Genomic DNA, 5,000 nt, shown 5'->3' with positions numbered 1-5,000 from the left:
TGGTGGCCCATTCGCTCCCCGGGCACCAGGTCAACCTCCGGTGCTTTCAGCGGGGGTTGACCTGGTGGCCGATTCGCTCCCCGGGCACCAGGTCAACCTCCGGTGCTTTCAGCGGGGGTTGACCTGGTGGCCGATTCCCTCCCCGGGCACCAGGTCAACCTCCGGTGCTTTCAGCGGGGGTTGACCTGGTGGCCGATTCCCTCCCCGGGCACCAGGTCAACCTCCGCTGCTTTCAGCGGGGGTTGACCTGGTGGCCGATTCGCTCCCCGGGCACCAGGTCAACCTCCGCTGCTTTCAGCGGGGGTTGACCTGGTGGCCCATTCGCTCCCCGGGCACCAGGTCAACCGCACCCTTTTTCGGCCGCCTTCGCCTCCAAATTTTTCCCCCGTTTCCTTGCCCACTCCTCGGTCACTTCATACGCCCTCCCCCTTACATCCACCGTACGCAACACCTCCACCGGGCTTAATAGTCCACAACCGAGACCCAGGGCCTTCCCCGCTCTCAACCACCTCCACCCACGGTCCCCCTCCACCGGGCTTAATAGTCCACAACCGAGACCCAGGGCCTTCCCCGCTCTCAACAACCTCCACCCACGGTCCCCCTCCACCGGGCTTAATAGTCCACAACCGAGACCCAGGGCCTTCCCCGCTCTCAACAACCTCCACCCACGGTCCCCCTCCACCGGGCTTAATAGTCCACAACCGAGACCCAGGGCCTTCCCCGCTCTCAACCACCTCCACCCACGGTCCCCCTCCACCGGGCTTAATAGTCCACAACCGAGACCCAGGGCCTTCCCCGCTCTCAACAACCTCCACCCACGGTCCCCCTCCACCGGGCTTAATAGTCCACAACCGAGACCCAGGGCCTTCCCCGCTCTCAACAACCTCCACCCACGGTCCCCCTCCACCGGGCTTAATAGTCCACAACCGAGACCCAGGGCCTTCCCCGCTCTCAACAACCTCCACCCACGGTCCCCCTCCACCGGGCTTAATAGTCCACAACCGAGACCCAGGGCCTTCCCCGCTCTCAACAACCTCCACCCACGGTCCCCCTCCACCGGGCTTAATAGTCCACAACCGAGACCCAGGGCCTTCCCCGCTCTCAACCACCTCCACCCACGGTCCCCCTCCACCGGGCTTAATAGTCCCCAACCGATACCCAGGGCCTTCCCCGCTCTCAACAACCTCCACCCACGGTCCCCCAAGACGCACGTTCCAAGCCTTAACCCTCAGACCATCCACCCCCCGGGGGGGACCCCACACCCACCTGACCCCAACTCACTCCCACCAAAAACACCACCACCGCCACCGCCTCAACGGCCTGCCCCACCCAGCACTCCCACACACACACCTGCCCCACCAACGCTCCACACACGCTTTCTTCCCTCTCCCCGACCCGACCCAAGCCATCGCACCGCACCGGGTGAGGGCCTAAGCTTCCTCGCCCGCCCCCCCGCCCCCGACACGCAGGCAGGCAGAGGGAAAGGCCTCAGCGCCCCCCAGGACCGTCGCGCCGCCTTGGCCTCACGGCTTCCCTGCTCCCGCACGGCAGACACACGCCCCGCTCTACCCCCGCTGGGGCCAAAAGCTGCCTACGGCACCTGGGATTCCCAGGCGGTCACCCATCCAGGTACTAGCCAGGCCCGGGACGGTTTACCTTCCGAGATCGGACGAGATCGGGGGCATTCGGTCCGGTATGGCCGTAGGCCCCCGCCTCCCCGGGCTTTAGCGTCAGCAGCCTGGCCTCAGTCAGCCGGGCCCAAACAATTAACCCGGAGGCCGGGCCGAGGGAAAACTTCCTCCGAGCCGGCCCAAGGGGAAGGGAGGACGAGGACGCCGGGCCCGGGAGGTGACAGGACGTGCACGTCAGACCCGGGAAGCTGTGTGCCCCGAGGTTAACCCCCGGGCCGGGGCGGGGAGAGAAAAATGTTCTAAGTCCGGTAGGGACAGCAGGTCAACCCCGGTCCGAGGCGGGGAGAGAAATTTTCCAAGTCCGGCAGGGACAGCAGGTCAACCCCGGCCGCCGTAGCAGAGGTTGACCTGGTGTCCGATTCGCTCCCCGGGCACCAGGTCAACCTCGGGCGCTTTAGCGGAGGTTGACCTGGTGTCCGATTCGCTCCCCGGGCACCAGGTCAACCTCGGGCGCTTTAGCAGAGGTTGACCTGGTGTCCGATTCGCTCCCCGGGCACCAGGTCAACCTCGGGCGCTTTCAGCGGAGGTTGACCTGGTGGCCGATCCCCTCCTCGGGCTCCAAGTCCGGCAGGGACAGCAGGTCAACCCCGGTTCCGGGCGGGGAGAGAAAAATTTTCTAAGTCCGGCAGGGACAACAGGTCAACCCCGGTTCCGGGCGGGGAGAGAAAAATTTTCTAAGTCCGGCAGGGACAGCAGGTCAACCCCGGCCGCTTCAGCGGAGGTTGACCTGGTGTCCGATTCGGTCCCCGGGCACCAGGTAAACCGTGGCCGCTTTCAGCGGAGGTTGACCTGGTGGCCGATCCCCTCCTCGGGCTCCAAGTCCGGCAGGGACAGCAGGTCAACCCCGGCCGCTTTAGCAGAGGTTGACCTGGTGTCCGATTCGCTCCCCGGGCACCAGGTCAACCGTGGCCGCTTTCAGCGGAGGTTGACCTGGTGGCCGATCCCCTCCTCGGGCTCCAAGTCCGGCAGGGACAGCAGGTCAACCCCGGCCGCTTTAGCAGAGGTTGACCTGGTGTCCGATTCGGTCCCCGGGCACCAGGTAAACCGTGGCCGCTTTCAGCGGAGGTTGACCTGGTGGCCGATCCCCTCCTCGGGCTCCAAGTCCGGCAGGGACAGCAGGTCAACCCCGGCCGCTTTAGCAGAGGTTGACCTGGTGTCCGATTCGGTCCCCGGGCACCAGGTAAACCGTGGCCGCTTTCAGCGGAGGTTGACCTGGTGGCCGATCCCCTCCTCGGGCTCCAAGTCCGGCAGGGACAGCAGGTCAACCCCGGCCGCTTTAGCAGAGGTTGACCTGGTGTCCGATTCGCTCCCCGGGCACCAGGTAAACCGTGGCCGCTTTCAGCGGAGGTTGACCTGGTGGCCGATACCCTCCTCGGGCTCCAAGTCCGGCAGGGACAGCAGGTCAACCCCGGCCGCTTTAGCAGAGGTTGACCTGGTGTCCGATTCGCTCCCCGGGCACCAGGTAAACCGTGGCCGCTTTCAGCGGAGGTTGACCTGGTGGCCGATCCCCTCCTCGGGCTCCAAGTCCGGCAGGGACAGCAGGTCAACCCCGGCCGCTTTAGCAGAGGTTGACCTGGTGTCCGATTCGCTCCCCGGGCACCAGGTAAACCGTGGCCGCTTTCAGCGGAGGTTGACCTGGTGGCCGATCCCCTCCTCGGGCTCCAAGTCCGGCAGGGACAGCAGGTGAACCCCGGCCGCTTTAGCAGAGGTTGACCTGGTGTCCGATTCGCTCCCCGGGCACCAGGTAAACCGTGGCCGCTTTCAGCGGAGGTTGACCTGGTGGCCGATCCCCTCCTCGGGCTCCAAGTCCGGCAGGGACAGCAGGTGAACCCCGGCCGCTTTAGCAGAGGTTGACCTGGTGTCCGATTCGCTCCCCGGGCACCAGGTAAACCGTGGCCGCTTTCAGCGGAGGTTGACCTGGTGGCCGATCCCCTCCTCGGGCTCCAAGTCCGGCAGGGACAACAGGTCAACCCCGGTTCCGGGCGGGGAGAGAAAAATTTTCTAAGTCCGGCAGGGACAGCAGGTCAACCCCGGCCGCCGTAGCAGAGGTTGACCTGGTGTCCGATTCGCTCCCCGGGCACCAGGTCAACCTCGGGCGCTTTAGCAGAGGTTGACCTGGTGTCCGATTCGGTCCCCGGGCACCAGGTAAACCGTGGCCGCTTTCAGCGGAGGTTGACCTGGTGGCCGATCCCCTCCTGGGGCTCCAAGTCCGGCAGGGACAGCAGGTCAACCCCGGTCCCAGGCGGGGAGAGAAAAAATTTCCAAGTCCGGCAGGGACAACAGGTCAACCCCGGTTCCGGGCGGGGAGAGAAAAATTTTCAAAGTCCGGCAGGGACAGCAGGTCAACCCCGGCCGCTTCAGCGGAGGTTGACCTGGTGTCCGATTCGGTCCCCGGGCACCAGGTAAACCGTGGCCGCTTTCAGCGGAGGTTGACCTGGTGGCCGATCCCCTCCTCGGGCTCCAAGTCCGGCAGGGACAACAGGTCAACCCCGGTCCCAGGCTGGAGAGAAAAATTTTCTAAGTCCGGCAGGGACAACAGGTCAACCCCGGTCCCAGGCGGGAGAGAAAAATTTTCTAAGTCCGGCAGGGACAGCAGGTCAACCCCGGCCGCTTCAGCGGAGGTTGACCTGGTGTCCGATTCGGTCCCCGGGCACCAGGTAAACCGTGGCCGCTTTCAGCGGAGGTTGACCTGGTGGCCGATCCCCTCCTCGGGCTCCAAGTCCGGCAGGGACAACAGGTCAACCCCGGTCCCAGGCTGGAGAGAAAAATTTTCTAAGTCCGGCAGGGAGAACAGGTCAACCCCGGTCCCAGGCGGGAGAGAAAAAATTTCTAAGTCCGGCAGGGACAACAGGTCAACCCCGGTCCCAGGCGGGAGAGAAAAATTTTCTAAGTCCGGCAGGGACAACAGGTCAACCCCGGTCCCAGGCGGGAGAGAAAAATTTTCTAAGTCCGGCAGGGACAACAGGTCAACCCCGGTCCCAGGCGGGAGAGAAAAATTTTCTAAGTCCGGCAGGGACAACAGGTCAACCCCGGTCCCAGGCGGGAGAGAAAAATTTTCTAAGTCCGGCAGGGACAACAGGTCAACCCCGGTCCCAGGCTGGAGAGAAAAATTTTCTAAGTCCGGCAGGGACAGCAGGTCAACCCCGGCCGCTTTAGCAGAGGTTGACCTGGTGTCCGATTCGCTCCCCGGGCACCAGGTCAACCTCTGGCGCTTTAGCAGAGGTTGACCTGGTGTCAGATTCGCTCCCCGGGCACCAGGTCAACCTCGGTCGCTTTAGCAGAGGTTGACCTGGTGTCCGATTCGCTCCC

At 64.5% G+C, this 5,000-nt stretch overlaps 1 non-coding gene across 1 annotated transcript; it reads right to left on the bottom strand.

Annotated features, from left to right (window-relative positions):
- Positions 1-1,588: 1,588 nt before the first annotated feature.
- Positions 1,589-1,707, bottom strand: LOC142006465 (5S ribosomal RNA). The gene has a single exon (XR_012643536.1). It is a non-coding gene; the product is annotated as a 5S ribosomal RNA (ribosomal RNA).
- Between the last annotated feature and the right edge of the window lie 3,293 nt (positions 1,708-5,000).

The sequence above is a fragment of the Carettochelys insculpta genome, unplaced genomic scaffold (genome assembly GCF_033958435.1).
Source record: "Carettochelys insculpta isolate YL-2023 unplaced genomic scaffold, ASM3395843v1 scaffold_0070, whole genome shotgun sequence".
NCBI classification, from domain to species: Eukaryota; Metazoa; Chordata; order Testudines; family Carettochelyidae; genus Carettochelys; species Carettochelys insculpta.
The sequence above is the reverse complement of the archived record's forward strand: the minus strand, read 5'-3'. Positions and strand labels throughout refer to the sequence as shown.